The sequence below is a fragment of the Carassius gibelio genome, chromosome B6 (assembly GCF_023724105.1).
Source record: "Carassius gibelio isolate Cgi1373 ecotype wild population from Czech Republic chromosome B6, carGib1.2-hapl.c, whole genome shotgun sequence".
Taxonomy (NCBI): domain Eukaryota; kingdom Metazoa; phylum Chordata; class Actinopteri; order Cypriniformes; family Cyprinidae; genus Carassius; species Carassius gibelio.
This window is the reverse complement of record NC_068401.1, coordinates 27346917-27365168: the sequence shown is the minus strand read 5'-3', so window position 1 is coordinate 27365168 and position 18252 is coordinate 27346917. Positions and strand designations below refer to the sequence as shown.

Below are 18252 nucleotides of genomic sequence, written 5' to 3'. Positions count from 1 at the left end.
CTCTCTCTCTCTCTCTCTCTCTCTCTCTCCGTTGAATATGCTACACCTGTCTGATTCAGAAAGCGGGAGGTTTTATCATCCTAGCTATTTTTCCAGTGCAGAAATGAAATGATAAAGTCAGCAATTTGGAGAGCACGGTATGTGTGTTGTATTCACACAGAGATTGAGGACTGCAGAAATATGTATTTCTCTCTCTCTTGCTCTTTTTATCTCTCTCAATTCAAATCATTTGCATATTGAAAAGGTGAAAGTTTCATGGTTTTTGTTTGAAAATATTGCTGCGCAAGTACATTTTCTTAACCTCATGGAAGTAAAACATGAACTGCCTGGATTTGGATTAAAGCTGAACAAAGTCAATGTGAAATTCTGTTTGCAATCCACTTTATTTCTTTATTTTGAAGTGAAACAGAAAAAAAAAAAAAAATATATATATATATATATATATATATATATATATATATATATATATATATATATATATATATATATATATATATATATATTGGGGGAAAAAGGATAGGAATTAAATGAAAATTAATAAATTAAATTGAAATCATTCTTGAAATCTTGGTTTAGATAAGTGAGTGTTTTTATCTTACTGTTAATGCATCCTTGTGAAACATAATATTCACAATATACAGACAAATACACAAATTCACAGTTGAATGTGTATTAAATATTTTTTCCTAAATTAAATTAACTTCTTAGATTTTTCCTGCAGGAACTTTAGAATGAAAGTTGTAATTTGATGCAATAAGTTTAAAAAAAAATAATAATAATAAATGCATGCATGCTGTTTTGCATATATATATATATATATATATATATATATATATATATATATATATATATGTATATATATATATATATATATATATATATATATATATATATATATATATATATATATATATATATATATTATTTTTGAATCTGTTCAAACAAATTTATTTTGTAAAACTTACTGTAAACACGTTTCTCATGTATCTTTTCAGTCCTGTCATATTGATTATATGATGCTTTGTATTAATTGTTTATGGTTTGCTGGCATTGCCATTATCTCATTATAGGCCTGGTTGTTCATGTGTTTTTTTTATTATTTTTTATACATTTGGCCTGTCATGAAAAGAATAACAATAAACCTGCAATGAACTGAATAAACTGTTTGTTAGTTTCACAGTTGGCAGTTGATGGGAAAGAGCTACACTTACATTATGATTTATTACTAACATATTTGCACATACTTCATTTTCCTGTAAATTTACTGAATAAGTGTTAATTGTTAATGTTATGTTAATGAAAAGTCGAGACCAAAAGCTTGAAAGGGTTAAATATTTGTATTCTAAAAACTATTCTTTATTAGTTGCTTGAATTAAAAACAAAAGCAGTACATTTTAGGAGTGTGAACTGCATCATTTGAAAGAAGACACTTAGACATTATTTTTGTCCTGTTTCTTTTCTGGTTTGTACTGGGAAACAGAAATACAGACAGCTGTCATATGTCAGCTCATGTTCTCCAGCATGAAGCAGTCAGTGAAACGTTCTGACTGCAGACAGACAGTACGTGCAAACTGCGGTGCTTTGACAGAATCTTGTTTTCTTTTGCCCTGTAATCATACCCATCATCCAGCAGTAAAGGATCTCTGTTATCTCCAGAGCCTTGCACGAGTTATCCAATCTGGGGCCATTAGTGCAGAGTCCTGTGCTACACAGCTTTGTATTCAAGAGATTAAAAATTAACCAGTTTGATATCTTTTTTCTATCATGCACAAGTTTGGATAGAGGGCGAAAGAGAAACTCCCAGTGCTCAGCTTCAATATCACGTCAGAAACCCGATCGGCTGAGGGAATGCTGAGAGAGAGAGGATAAACTAGATGTGCAGATAATTATGATTATTAACGAAGTCAGTGAGACAGAACCCATTTCTGAGCTGCTAAGGGCGCACAGAAAATAGCTCAGGAAGAAAACTCTAGTGTGAAATGACGGCTGGTGCATTAGTGAGAGTCTAACAGGAGAGAAAATGGCCAAAGTTTGATGTCATCATCAACAAAAGGCTCCAAATGACTCTTAATGTACAGGCACAAATGCTCATTGTCCTTTATTACACTGTCAAACGTAACAACATGAAACTACTTCTACTTGATCTGACCTATAAAAATTACTTTTTGTATAACACGTTGTACATTTAAGCATATTAAATAACTTATCTGACTTGATTAAAACCATCATGTAGATGTGTTTTACAGTGAAAAGTACAAAAAAAAAAAAACTTCTAAATACTGATCAACTGAAGACTATAGTCATTTCGATACAGTCTAATTAGCATGAACTATTTTATACAATGATGTCCGCATTCTATCATCATGAAATTATATTGTCCTAATTTTATCATCATGCTATTTTGGGACATGATTTTCAGTATTTTCTTTAATTTCATCAAATGCTTTGAGAAAGAGAATGGATTGTTTTTTTTTTTTATGGATTTGTATTAAATAGTCAAATAATTAAACACCTGATCAAGCTCATCAATGTCTTCAGGATTACTAAGGGTTTTTCCTGGGTTGGAGCTGAGCTCTCTAGGACTGAACTTGTCTACCCCTGATTTAGATTTAGATTTAAATGTCTTTTTTGTCATCTTAACAAAGTTGCACCAAAATTCTATTTGAGTCAGTCCAGTCAAAACACATACGAATAAAAGCAACCAAACTCAAAATGTTAATAACTATTATTTAAAAAATGTCAGGTTGGAGTAATGTTAGGAAAACCTCGTTGGACATTATTTATTCATTATGGTTGCGAATCCTTACTTCTAGCAGAGTAAAATGACACACTGCAGATTTAAGTCCATAAAACAATATTGTGAGGACAGTCATTTTTCAATGACAAAGAAGACCCAATGAGATTAACCGCTTTGGGACTCCTGCTGTCATGAAGGAACAGTGATTCCCAAGACATCAGCTATAAAATAATCAGAGAGTAGGATTTGGAGCACGAGCAGTTTTAGTTCATGCCCTCCAATGGCATGTTTCATGTGAGGTGACAGAGTTGAATTTATTTATAGGTCGATGTGAGGTTTTGGGCACCAAGGGGTTATATTTTGGTGGTGTGGCACACATCACTTTGTCTATATATAATCTACATCTTGATTTCTTGTGAAAAGAGACACAACAAGTCATTCTCACATCCTGAAATCCAGCTGTCAAACCCCACAGCTGTTTGAGTGAAGAGTTCAGAGTGACTGATCCACAGGAGCTGTCATTTCACGAGCTGATGCAAAGCTTCATGCTCAATCATCAGTGTAATTAATGTCCGTCTTATTCCTCTTAAGTTCCTGCTCTCTTTCCTCTCTGGGCTTTTAACAGGTACAGCAGCCCCAAATAGTATTTAAGCCACTTAAATATGTTTAAGCCACACTTAGAACATGACATGAAATAAAAATGCCACTTTAATTGGCCATTTCTTTGATCAAAACTTTATTTAGTAATGAAAAAGTGTGCAATTTGCTTATAGTCATGTGTAATTACTGTTCACTTACTAAGTGCTTGAATTTTTTATATAACCTCGACTGGATTATTCTGAAAGAGAAAAGTCACATATGTAGATGCTTTGAGGGTGAGTAGAAGAGTTCTCTTTAAAAAAGTAAGTTCTTTAGTATGAATATGAGTAGTATGAATTCAAATTAAGATGTACTGTACTACATCTGACCTACAGCGCCAGTTTCGTCACTTTACTGCCATTCATAAATCCTCTTCTCTGGCCCATTGGCATAGAAAAGTGTCCATTGAATGCACACTTCAGAATCCAGATGGAAGTAGTAGGTCATCCCGATACCTTTCGCCTAGTGTTTTCCCAGAGCTATAAATTCAGACATACCACATGCTTCACATACTGTTTTCTGCAAACTGTATAGTAATGAATAATGTAATTTTGGATAAACAGTTTGTGTTTGTGGTTCATGAAACGTCTGTAGATAATGCGAATCTCAAAACCTCTGTGAACTCAAAGTGTTTATATATCCATTACAAAAAAAGAAACACAAAGTGGTGAAGTTAGTTCCACTTTCTTTGATATTTTATCTAATGCAAAATTCACGTACATTTTAATTATGGCTTCAATGGCCAATTTCTTATTTGGTCTACTGTGAGTGATAAAAAATAGTTTTTTATAAGATGTGCTGTGAAGATATGAATGTATGTGATGTGTCAGTGAGTAAAAGCTATGCTTCTTTATTTAGAGCTGTGTTTCTTGAGTCAAAAAGAACCAGTATGATCAAATGCTTGTTTGGTGTCTCACACCCGTATCACTCTGAGAAGAGTTCAAGCAGCCTGCAGAGTATTTTCCCCATCACTGACTTCTCAGTCTACAGCTGGCGTTCTTTATCCACTCTGTTTCTTTGAATTTCAATTTAGCCTGAGCTCATTTGAAATTTGCAAAGGTTCAAGAAGTTTGTTTGCCTTGAAGCTCTGCCTCCTCTCGTCCTCTCTTCCTCTTTCTGTCACTCTGTAATCAACACAGACTGCTACAAGGAATTTGAAAATGTCCAAGTCATGTTAATAATAATGATGATGACAGAGACAACAAAAGTATTAATAATGATAAATACATATTTTTATTATTATAAAATGATAATTAATATAATATTTTTTTTTTGTACAGAATTTAATCAGTTATAATAATGGAGCCTCTCTCATACAGTGTTTCAGTAGCAAAAACAAAAGTACCGTAACAGTTTTGTTTTTGCATAATTAACAAATACTTCTCAATTTAAATAATATTTCATTATTTGATGTATTAATGAGATTTTGGGGAAACATTTAAGTAAATCTTACAGAAGTCACATTTATACTACTACTACTATTAATAATAATTGTTGTTGTTATTAAAACAAAACAAAACAAAAAGTTTAAATATACACCATAATATATTATAATACATAATTAAATTATTGTGGCTCTTATGCAATTTTTACTAAATTAATATAAAGACATTTTAGCATGGTAAATACTTTAGAATTGAAATAATTTTTCATTATTGTCTGTATTATTGAGAATTTTGGAAGAATCGTTCTTAATCATCCTGAAATCCCTTGTAATGCAACATATAATTTCTTATTTCTTTCTTTTGATTTTTTTAAATATGACAAGGATGTCCATCTCTTGCACTTCTCAGTGTCTGTTGCTTTATGCAGTTTGCATATTAACTAAAAATGCTCCACTGGAAATCATTTTGGTTTTTTTGTAGCATTCATCAACCTCAGAACCATAATACTGAGCCTGCCTTTTAGCCAACGAGACTTCAAATTGAATTAACGCATGAAAGAGCGGGTGGCCAATCCCCTTACTGACACAGAGGCAAGGCTTTGAAGACTCTTGAGTGCTAATGAAACTCTGCCAGTCCTGATGTGATTAGTGGGTGTGCTGCTGGCTCTAATTGAATTGTTGACCCCACCCATCCTTGTGTGCAGGTATACAGTAATTGAGGCACTTGATCTGGAGGTCAAAGGGCACAGCAGCCTCTAAGAGTCAGACACTGTCCCTAAGGGTTCGTGAAGGATGACGCCGGCCGAGCTGTTGTTGCATTGTTTGCTATCTGTAGATGCAGTGAGCTCATCGCAGACCCTGACTAATCAGCCGGATTAGAAAAAGGCCCTGACCTGTGTGCTTTCAATCAGTGATGATACGTCTGTCTGGGTAGACAACATAACAACCAATGCAATCCATTAGTGTGTAAACCCAATTGACTTGGTAGTAAGAGAACAAGGAAATGCTTTCATACCGCAAAGCATAATAATGAAATGCTATGAAGATTAATTCAGTCGATTCAATTTGCACAAAAACTGTTTTATAGTCCATACTCATAAAAATACAGTGTTTCAGAGACCTTTATCTAGTTATTGTCATTGAATTAAAAAAACATTCATATGCACAGTTAATGCAATCACATTTCGATTTGTACTGTGATCTTACTGTTTGTGATGTTTGGCTTTTGTTTTCCAGGTAACGCATGACATGCATGTTCTTTCACACTTTCACTCGATGTTTGATTTGGGGGTTTCTTGGTACTCATGTTGCTGACAGTGACAACATTGAGGCTCATCCAAATAAGGGTGACTAAAATAGATGACAGTTGGAAAAGCACATGTCACACGATTAGGATCGCACTGCAAAGTAGAATGCAAGAAAGATTCACTACATGACAGGTTGTGCACTGTAAATGAGCCAGTAATGCTTTAGGTTATGCATTGATTTTGATGCACAGAGTAATTATACTCAAACATAACATCATAGAGCTGCATGTATAGAATAAATGCTTTACGGTAAAGTGAGATTGCTTAGATACCTTGATGAATGTTTTCATAAAAAAACATCCACAAATAACGGCATTCTTTTCGTCCCGTATTATCTGAACACTGTTACTGGCATTTACTTGACCGAGTTTGAGTGTGCTTTCTGTTCTTTATATTGTTGTGGCATTTACATATTTAGATATTTGCTTATTTTTTAGCAAAGCAGCATGGATTGAGCTGGCATATTTGTCTGTGCATCAGCCCACTCAGGGGAACTGAGCTTCTGGGAGATTCAGATGAGTCTTTCAGTGTTTCGTTTTCCTGAGCCTTATCTCTTTCCCATGCGGAAAACATGGATAAAAGATTTATGTCCTATAGGGCCCGAGCAATAGGCCTCGCTTTTTATTTTGGCTGTTTTCTCCTTGAAACCAAAGGAAGGAAATCATTTTTATTGGATAAAGTAATAAAAATCAATCTGTAATATCACAGCTCACTGCTAAAAATGTTATCTATTGTACCGATCTGAAATGCTTGAGAGGTTGTAAATTTCTGCCTATTTTGAAATGCTTGAGAGGCTGTTAATTTAAGAGGCAGTGCAAAAAAGAAATGTTTCCTCGAAGGCTGAGAGTGGAGAGCAGGTGTGTGCTTGGTAAACCGGATTGCAGCACTGATCATATTGTACATGCTAAAAGAGAATATGAGAAAATCCTATTTAAGGGCACGTGAATGCACATGAATTTGTATACGTAAAATGAATTATGTGTATTGTAAAATAGCTTATTCCATTTGTCTTTAATAATTTCTATTATAATGAGTAGTTAAATAACATATTCTGTTTTGAGTTCTATGCAGGGCTTGTTATAAAAATCAATACAGCGTCTTCTGGCACTCTGCACAAGGTCAAGAAATGGCAAGTGTTTGTAATATTCCACCTCCATCTGTAAGGATTGCAATAATACGTTTCTGTTGCAGCACAAGTGCCGAAATACTGAATACTACAAAATAACTGGGTTGATAGTGAATCCATTCAGTGCATTTGTTTTCTTTTTTGTGTGTCAATACTGTACATGTTGATGTATCAACTTACAGTATTTGGTCTTAAGCAGAAAAAGCCAATGACAATTTGTGATTATTTTCACTGATGGCATCAACAAGCATTACCTAAATAATTATTTAAGATTAGCTATCTTAAAGGGTTAGTTCACCCAAAAATGAAAATTATGTCATGAATGACTCACACTCATGTCGTTCCAAACCCGTAAGACCTCCGTTCATCTTCAGAACACAGTTTAAGATATTTTAGATTTAGTCAGAGAGCTTTCTGTCCCTCCATTGAAAATATATGCACGGTATACTGTCCATGTCCAGAAAGGTAAGAAAAACATCATCAAAGTAGTCCATTTTGGTCCAAAAAAAAAAAACTTTATTCTGCATTGTCTTCTCTTCCGTGTCTGTTGTGAGTGCACTCTTGATGCTGCTGATGCATGATGCTGCTGACGTGTTATCTTTGTTATTGGGCGCACCAGAAAACACGTCAGCCGCCTCACTGCAGTGTTGTGAACGTACTAACAACAATCCCGGAAGAGAAGACAATGCTGAATAAAGTCATAATTTTGGTTATTTTTGGACCAAAATGTACTTTCGATGCTTTGACAAATTCTAACGGACCCTCTGATGTCACATGGACTACTTTGAAGAGGTTTTTCTTACCTTTCTGGACATGGACAGTTGACCGTACACACAGCTTCAATGGAGGGACTGAGAGCTCTCGGACTAAATCTAAAATATCTTAAACTGTGTTCTGAAAATGAACGGAGGTCTTACGGGTTTGGAAAGACATGAGGGTGTCATTAATGACATCATTTTTATATTTGGGTGAACTAACCCTTTAAAACCTTTAGTTATTTCTGTATTTGAGTAGCCTATAAGAGAAAAGTAGTTCTGGTCCTTAAATCTGATTTGTCAAACAGCCTTAAAAGAGTGCTGATATAACAGTTTAAAAGCACTGCATTTTGTAACTGTTGGTATTACTCTGGTGTGGTTATTTGTTGTAGTTACACTCATTCGAGACGATGGGGGTTTCACAGATATTGTTTTTGCAGGTTAAATCGTTGCGCCAGTAGGTGGCGACGAATGTTGCGTTTTTTTAAGTAAGTCATTGACTTATTCATTCAACCGATTCGTTCAAATCACTGATTTGTTCATAAGGGGTTAATTCTGCTTCGGCTTGGATCTGAGCTATTGTTGCTGTCAGAGCAAACACAGAAATTAAAATATGTACATCTTAGTGTTCATTTTAGCCTGTCTCTATCTGCATTCTTTGCCAACTAAAACAGAAGCCAAAGCATCAGTCTTTACATTCACAAATCAACACTACAGTGACCACAAACGGAATACTCTTAAAACGAGGACATACCAGCAAATAAACCACACAAAGCAGTTTGTCTCGACATGGCTCTCTTTTCTAGGTGGCAACGATGACACAGTTTCTCGGGATGCCCTAGAAAACTGTGTAGGATAACATGAAATACACCCACACACGTATACAGGACGGTGTGGAATGAAGCGCATCAGTGCGTGCGCGTGTGCGTGCGTTTGTGAGCGCGAGGCAGACTGAGCGCACATCATCCATCCAGAGCTCGTGAGGAGAGCGCGAAACCTGTCCGCACAGCGCGCGAGGAGGAGAGAGCTCCACTATGAAAGCAGGTTCCGAAAATACTCTTATTATTCCATGAAAACGGACCTTTTACAGGCAGAACACGTTCTTAAAGGATATATTATACTTGAATGTTATTCTCTGTGCACGCGCAAGGTGTCTGTGGAGAAGAAATATCGGGATTTGAGTCAGGGGCTGCTAAACTGAGGAGGATTTTATCCTGTTTCACTTCTGAGGTGAAAATAGTCTCAGCTGATGCCAACGACGAGAGAAAAAATACAGAGACGACACTAACCGATGAGGCGCTGAAGAGTAAGTTGAGTTTTTAACATTTCTGTTACCGTTCAGATGTGTTATGATGTTATTTTATTTTATTCTGGAAGCCCTGTTGTTCTTTGACATGCCACTTAACATTGGAAGCTAATTTGGCAAATATTTTAATTCTACGAGTCACTGTTATATCTAGAGATGCCATTCGATTAATATATTTGATTAACACATATTAATATATTGTTTTTTAGCTTGTCAGTTGCTTGTTTTCTATATAAATGAGCTCGCCTCATGGGCGCATATAAGCACTTGGTGGCACTTGTCAGATATTTAACTCAAGATTTCGATGTATTTGTTATTAAAATGTTTAAATCAGTTCGGGTTCGTTGAGAATGATGTGACCGATTATAAAACGCGAATCTTCTTAATGCTGTGGTAAAAACGCAGTACAAATGAAGTAGTCGACGTGCGGATATTGCACACATACTTAAATAGCTTCGTATAGCTGTTATAGGTAATTTTATGAAAGTGCAAAATATGTAAAATGGACATGGAAGTGTGAAGTGTTGCCATAGCTTGTTGGTTATGTGATGATCTGTCAGTTAGGGAGTCTGGATGAGAGAAACTGGAGGAAATCCGAAGGCTGCAGCACTGAGTCATGGGCAGGTCCTCGCGCTCCTTCTCTCCGTCTCAAATCGCATCTTCTCTTATGTTCGCAATTGACATTTTCGTGTTAAAGAAAGACAGTTTTCGGAGTATGATAGTTATGTTAATACTAGCTTCACTGGACTTCTAATTGGGAGGAAATGCACTTACACAACCCCAATCTGCTGCGAGATATTGCCTGCTATAAAACCGTATTTAAGTAGACACTGGAGACTCCACATCAGCAAAATAAGACTCGATGACTAATTATCTGCAAGCACGAAATACTATAAACAACGGTTTAGACTGAAAATAAATGATCAGGTTGTAGGGTTAGGTTTGCATTGATTGCATTTATTTTCTTTTATTTAGAGATTTTCAGAAGTGTAATTCAGAGAAGTGTATGTTTATCTTATTCTAAATACACAGCAGCAGGATGCTTTTGATTTCATGCATCTTATTGGCAAACATGTATATGTTCATATATATAATGGATAGGTACAGCTATATATAGAAAGATGTAGATTTATTCTTGTAAATGCCAGAGAGAGAGAGAGAGAGAGAGAGAGAGAGAGAGAGAGAGAGAGAGATTCATGACTTAATGGGAGACATGGTCCTGTCCAAACCTTTTTTTCTCCTATAGATCTACAGATGTTTTTTTTTCTTCCAGTGTTCATGGTGCTGCTCTAACACCATAGTATTGTACACATACTAATGCCACTTAAAAGAGACAAGGTTGTCCCATCCATTTCAAATCTGCCATTAGTTGCTAAATTAAATGTATTTCTGTAATCATGTTTCCAATGTGAAAGAAATAAATTGTGCGGTTGTTACACGCTATTTTTTCGTGATTTGACTCCTAAAACTTGCTTTTGTTGATGTAACCTTATGCAGTCATAGTAATGGAGTCATATTAAACCAGTGCATTTAAATGTCACCACATGAATCACATTTATGAGTTACCTTGCAAAACCTTTTTTATGATGGTGTTACCAGCTTGCTCCACAAAAAGTAGACTTGTTCTCCCAACCCAACATCGATTTTCTTCCTTTATGGAGTAGGTGGTGGGGAAGGGATAAACAGACCCTCTATTCAATGTCTCCTAAATGAATTTCTAAAATATGTAAATTGTTCTCTTAAATGTAGTATTCTCTTTAAGTATCAGTGTTTATCTCTGATGAGCACCAGGTCTGGAGCTCTGTATCCATTTTTTGAACCTCTGGCCTAAGCTGATGATTTCCGATGCTGGTTGGAGATGTGGAGGCCGCAGCAAATGCAGAGAAAACACAGCTTTAGCTAATTAGATGTTGGAGAGCTGCTCTTCTGCTCTATCCAAACAGCATCTCTCTCTTGCTCTCTCTTTTAGCAGCTCTGCCCATGCCCATTCAGGCTCTCCATGCTGATAAATGATGTGTAATTTCAGTAATGAGTGGGAGTGTAAACATATGTGAAGGGAGGTAGTTTCCCCCCAACTTTTATTTTATGATGTACCACAGTTTTTCCATGCCCTGACAGGGTGATGCAGCAAGTAAACCACCTCACAGTAATGGCAAGTGCAGCTACGCATTGAACATCTATCTCTCTAGTAACGAAGGTGTCTGAAATATGACTCGGATGACATATCGTGAGGTCAGTGTTTGTGCAGATCAAAAACGTGAGGGATGCGGTCACTGGCTTACACATCGCACATTCAGTTTTTCCTGATAATTGTTTTGCTGTTTACATGTTATATGCATGAAAACGGCATCATACAGAATAATGGTTCATGGGGAAAGGGCAGACCTTAGCGCATTGTATAGCGTGTGGATTAACCAATCTGCTGACCAGTTGTGGCGCTCACATTTCATTCCTGCCAGTGCAGTATAACAGAGCAGCCAGGGTTTTCAATTACTCCAGCTTTTGTTTGTTGTTCGACCAGAGTCTAGAAGGCAGTCCTTTTGTTTCATCCCAACATAGATCAAGGGCCAGACTCAATCAGTGGGATTTAAAGACAGGGACAATAGTCACAAGCTGCTTCAAAACAAGCAGAGGACAGCAATCGGTAACAAGTCAATTTGTCTATAATATATGAGCCATTCATCTTAGGTCTGTTTCACAACGCACACACAAGTGTATTAGTGAAGCAGTAACGTTACTGTAATTGAGCCATTATTTATGTTTACATGCCATAATTTTCAACTGATATTGATTTTGAAATTGTTGTTCATATGAACCCTAAATGTTGCAATACCATTTACAGTTTAAATGTGCATTACATGTATTCCAAACAAACATTTTGAATTCAAAACTGAAGAAAGCACCACAATAAAACAACCAGATGTAGCTAGTTGTAGTTTTAGCCTTGATGACATATCTAAAAAGAATCCCGACATTTACATAAGAAGAGCTTTTTAGCAGATGTTTATTAAAATTCAGTATCATCTGATGGGTTTGAAACACTTGATATACACGTTTGTGTAGTGTGAATTATAAGTAACATTCCCATCAAGGCACTGTGCATGTGTGCAATACATTTTTGGAACCGATTGAGCAAATAGTCAGGTTCAAGCATTTATATACTTAATTTGTGTCCTTTTAATGAGGAAATTTAATTTCGATCAAGCTCAATAAGATGTTTACATGAAGGCTTTTCAGCCCAATTGAGCCATCAATCCTATTTTAAACAGATTATTTGGGTGCATGTAGATGTAGCTATTGAGAATTATTACAGACTTGATTGTCATAAAATCTAATTTACATGAGGATGGTGTCCAATTTACATGCAAATCTAATCCAAACTCCAAAGTACTTAAATCATTTGCATTCAGAGGCAGTACACCAGCCTGATTTGACCAGTCATCTCAGATTTTCTCTGAAGGTCTTGAACACATTCCATCATGTTAACCAGAAGTGTTTTGTCTTTGTTAAAGTTCTGGGTTTTAAACTCTGACACATGTATTGCTGCATTGACAGTATTACAGCACCATTACAGTGGCAGCTAGGACAACTCATTATATTTTCTGAAGCTCCACATGCAAGGCTTAAGATTTAAGGCACAGTTTTAATGTAACACAGCCTTATAACTTTGGACAATAGTGAGCTGTGAGTAAGCTTTTACATTGGAATATAGGATAAAAGATTTTATCAGTTTTTTTTATTTATTTTTTTTTATCATTTTTGCTGCCAAACATTTAACAAGACTTGAAATGTGTTTTGCTTTAATCATCTTGCCTGCAGTGGTTGTAAATGTGACTTTAGTAGGCCTGTGTGGACAAATAGGCTTGTTTAGTTAAATTTAAGTGTTTCATTAAAGCTCTGTAATTATTTAGCAAATTCCACCCAAAATAGCAAGCACACAATATCTTTTTAGATATAGTTAAAGACCACTGATTCATTTTGATTTACTTTTAAAGGGATACTCCACCTCAAAATAAAAATTCCTCATTAATTTGTCATCAATCACTTACCCCCATGTCGTTCCAATCCCATTAAAGCTTTGTTCATCTTCAGATCACAATTTAAGATATCTTGAATGATAACTGGGAGGCTTGTGACTTTCCCATAGACTGCCAAGTAAAATACACTGTCAATGTCCAGAGAAGTATGAAAAGCATCGTAAGAATACTCCATCTGCCATCCGTGATTCAATCTTAACACTATGAAGCGACGAGAATACTTTTTGTAATACGTTGTCTCCTCTGTGTCTCTTCACGTCACCATAATTTTGGTGTTAGCCGTGCTACAATGATGCACTGTTTTCTTTCAAATAAAAAAAATATGATTTGAAAGAAAACAGCACATCCTTGTGTCGATGCTTTTCATATTTTTTTCTGGACCTCAACAGTGTATTTTACTTGGCAGTCTATGGGACATTCACAAGCCTCCCTGTTTTCATTCAAAATATCTTAAATTGTGTTCTGAACACGAACTAAGCCTTTACAGGTTTGGAACGACACGGGGGTACGTGATTGATGACAACTTTGTCATTTTGGGATGGAGTATCTCTTTAATATTAAGTGTGTATTGTGTACACAGTTAGTATTTATTATGTTAGCGTAAGACATACAATATTTGTATAATATTCTTAAGAACTGTGTACATGCAATCTGTGTACATGCAAATGATCAAGCTCAAAACATTAAAATAATGTCAAATGGAAATAGTTTGAAGGTGTTAATTACTTTCAAAAGAGGTAAATGAGCAGTCTGAACTAACATACAGAAGAGCAATTAGCCAGACGACACAAACACTTTTTACATGTATCACATTCATGCAGACCAGACTTATTTATTAGCTATTAGGGCGGTCTGTCATGTTGAAGTTGTCTCTTTCTCAATCGTATCTGTGCATCTAATAAAGACTGTGAAGGAGCTAAATATGCATCAATGTGAGTAGCATTGAGAAGTCTGTTAGAAGAAAAACAGCTGTTTATCACGCTGAGTCACAATATACTACTTGCTGTTATATTGACTTACAACTCTATTCAGTGCAGCCATAGTACTATTTCAGTATGAATAACAGTCCAATACGTTATCTGAATGCTTTGACTAAGGTAATGTGATGCATGAAAAGTAATCATTCTTGATGGACTGCTGTAAGCTGCACGCTAAAGTTCTTCCTACCAAAGTTTTTCTTTTGTCATCTCATGGACAAAACTTCTATTAGTTTTTCTCATTAAACAACCATTGGGACTGTATATACTAAAGGGGTATTTTTGCTAATAAAATATTCATTTTGTTTCCAACTTTAGTTGAAGGTGAACATTTTGATGTTGCTCTTTTAACATAACATACAATGTTGGTTATAAACAGAATGTTGAAACATATAGCAAAGAACATCTAGTTTTTGACATGCATGAAGTTTGTGCAGTATTTCAGCTGTATGATTTGATAAACAATTCAGCCTTCTGAAGTCAGTACTCTCATCTCAAATTGGGGGTGGGACACTTTGTTCTTTCTTTTGTGACAGATGTGTCAAAACAGCAACTCTGTTGAGATAAAAACTACGAATCCTGTCGTAAGGGGCTTATTAAAATGCAGACTGAAGATGACAAAATAATGTTAATGCAGTTTTATTTTATCTTTCTATTTTCAGACTTGTGTAATTCTTTGTAGAAGAAGTGTAGACAGGGAAATCTGTTTTTTTTTTCTGCCTACATCGTGAGATCTGCTCACGCTATGAATATCATTTCTGTGTCATGTGTAAGACTGACTGGTGAAAAACACTGTTCTGTCAGGCCCTACTGAACATCTCCCACAATGCCTCAGCAGACATATATCCCCTGTGCTGTTCCCTTTAATGAAGAACACCTTGCCTACATTCTTTCTCACTTTTTCACAACTTTTCAGTGCATGTGCGGTGAGAAAATCCTGTAGAAAATTCTCTTTTAGACTAACGGCAGGTGTGCTAACAAGGCTGTCGGCACAATAGTGCTGGCATCTTTTTGTTCTAGTTCAGTGATGGTTAGAAAAAACTCTTGCAAAACATTTTTGTAGAAGTTCCAAAACATCAGCAAGTTGCTAAGAAATGATTTTGCTGCTTGATAAATATTTCCTCTCCTAATTATTTGATTGTTTACACATATATCCTGCAACAGTTTTTTGTACTAATTTGTGCTGGGGGGTTTTTTAGTTTGTTTTTTTGGCATTAGACAATTTACGTGTACATCTCTAAGACAATTAAACAAATAGTATTACTTTAACAGCCCTGTAAATGTACAAAAACAGTACAAATAAAAATTGGAAATTGGCGTTTTATGCCTATGATGAATTCAGTAACATATTCCAAACAAACAAATAAATAAATATTCTCTTGTCAAATTGACAGTACAGCTAATTTAGCTTTTCTTGCAGACGTTCTCCAGAGATTTAACCCGTAAATCCTGAGCGTTGGCTTCTAGTTGATTGTAATTCTGGTTCAACAGGAAAAAATAATTATTTTGCTACTATTACACTGACGTGATTAAAGCTTTCTGGCGACACATAATGAGAGTCAACATTTGTAAAAGCTGAGTGGATATGTGGGCTTTTGGTAAAATAAGACATCTGGGTGATTCTCATGAAATCGTAGTTTCAAAGATTTCATATATGACATTTTAAAAAATGTTTGTATCAACAAATTTTCTTTTTAAGCATTAAGAGCCAGGTCTGAAGTGTCGGTGACCATAAATTGCAATAAGTTTTACTGACAATTTAACAATTTTTTGAACATATTTTCCAAAACATGTCGTTAAAAATCTCATTACCGTAACACTCTGAAAAGTCCAGTGCAATGGGGAAAAATAATAAATTTTCACATTTTTAAAAATGGTTTATTAACAGTCATGCACAGTTACTTGAAACTTTGGTATAAAATATATTTTTATAGTAACATTTTTATGTGTTTTTCAATTATTTCTCTCATTACCGCAACACCTTCTGCATTTTGCAACCCATTTTTATTAATTTTTTCATTAAAAACTGAAATATTTTCAAAATGATGTGGCAAACCTGAAAGAACATAATGTATAGATTCTGCACATACATTTAAAAGAAGACTACTATTTTTAAATTTCTTAAATAAATCTTAAAAGAATGCATGTTGCGTTAATGATACATAGTTTACGGAAATGAGGTTCATGATTTCGGTAATGATAATAGGCATATTAAGTATATGGTATAGTCAAACAAATAATATTTAATGTAGAAAATAAATAAGATAATATTGGCATAAATTATTTTGCAGTGCTTCATAACTAGATAACATAGGGTAAAAACACGAGGGGCCATTTTCACAAAATATTTTAAGTGAAACTAAATGTTGCTCCTAACTCCACATCTTTAGGACTCTTTGACTCTTCTTCAAGTACTTCATAAAGTGTTTTTATGTAAAAATCAGCTCTTAAATCTGTGAAAAGTTAGTGGTAGTCAAGAGGACAGCTAAATCACAAAGACCAAATCATACACAATCCTAAAATGGCTGTTTCCACAGCAATCCAGTTTGGATTTATTTTATATTTGTACTAAATCTTACTGTCATATCAGCCATAATAATTCTAGTCTGTTAATTAAAAGGCTGCTTATACATATAACAATTATTTATAAGATGCAGACATGTAGAAGCTGACAATTAGCTGAACATATGCTTGTTTAATTAGTGACACTCTAGTTCAAACTTTATTTGAATATTGCAACATTTTTATTTTTAAATCTTTATTTGATTATGGCAACATGATATCTCATTCTACAATATTTCTATTATAAAATAACTGACAGATACCCATCCCTTATCAGCCAATCACTGTGGGTGTAGTTAGTAATGATGCTGACATCATCCATACCAAAAAGGTCGTCCTCACTCTTTTTCTTAGCTTAAGATTTCTCCCCATTCCTTAGTAAAATTCTGTCACAGTTGCTTTATGAATAAGTTTTAAGAGAAGCTGTTTAAAGGGGACCCTGTGGTTTTCCACAAAAATAAATACTTAATAGTGCAATGTTAGAAAACAAACAAGACTAATATTAGTTTTGTAATTTTAGTTTTATTATTAAAAAAATATTCACAATACATTATTACAAAATAATGTTTCTTATTTTATTTTATATTTTACGTAATAATCATATAATTACATAATAACTATTTATTAATTGTCATTGACAGTGGGAATGTAGTTTTTGATAACTCAAGTGGATTTTTTTCTTTCTACTGAAAGAGTTGGTTCTGGTAAAGAGTAGACCCAAGTGTTTACCTAAAGTTTTTCCAAAATCGCTTATTCCTAAAAAAATGTATCACAATATATTTTTCTTTTTTCCTTAAAGATGTTCTCCTTCAATTTAACCCTAACCATTCTTTAATAATTGTTTTTGAATTAGAATTTAAAACTGCTGCATTTTGTCATATTTAAATACACTGCCATTCAAAAGTTTAGCATCAATAATAAAAAATAAGTTTTTTAAAGCCTCTTCTGCTCATCAAGGCTGCATTTATTTGATCAGAACTACAGTCAAAACAGTAATATTATGATAAAGTGATGGTTATCTTTTTAATATACTTTAAACCAGAATTTTATTTCTGTGGTGACAGAGCTGAATTTTCAGCATCATTACTCCAGGTTTCAGTGTCAAATGATCCTTTAGAAATTATTCCAATATGACATACAGCCAAGTATGGTGACCCATACTCAGAATTTGTGCTCTGCATTTAACCCATCCAAAGTGCACACACACAGCAGTGTGCACACACACACACACACAAAGTTCTGTTGCTCTGTATAAAAATCATTACACTTATAGATAGTCCTCATAATGATAGATGCACCAACATTTGTGTAGGCTTCCCAACAATTTTTGATAACTACTCCTGCTGTAACCTCTAACCCACAATGTCTCTCTCCTTCCTGGGGTTTGGTGGGTTGGTATAAATGTTTTCTTTGAAATTGGTC

The 18252-nt window shown here is 34.8% G+C and overlaps 1 protein-coding gene across 5 annotated transcripts in view; it reads left to right on the top strand.

Moving 5' to 3' along the window:
- The first annotated feature begins 8898 nt into the window (after nucleotides 1-8898).
- ptprfa (protein tyrosine phosphatase receptor type Fa) overlaps nucleotides 8899-18252 on the top strand; it is a 204898-nt gene continuing 195544 nt past the window's right edge. For 2 of the 5 annotated variants that reach the window (XM_052558470.1, XM_052558468.1), the window contains exon 1: nucleotides 8900-9254. The gene's annotated coding sequence lies outside the window, so the exon portion shown is untranslated. Of the gene's footprint in view, nucleotides 9255-18252 lie in introns of all 5 variants that reach the window. The other 3 variants (XM_052558473.1, XM_052558472.1, XM_052558474.1) reach the window with 2 other exon arrangements.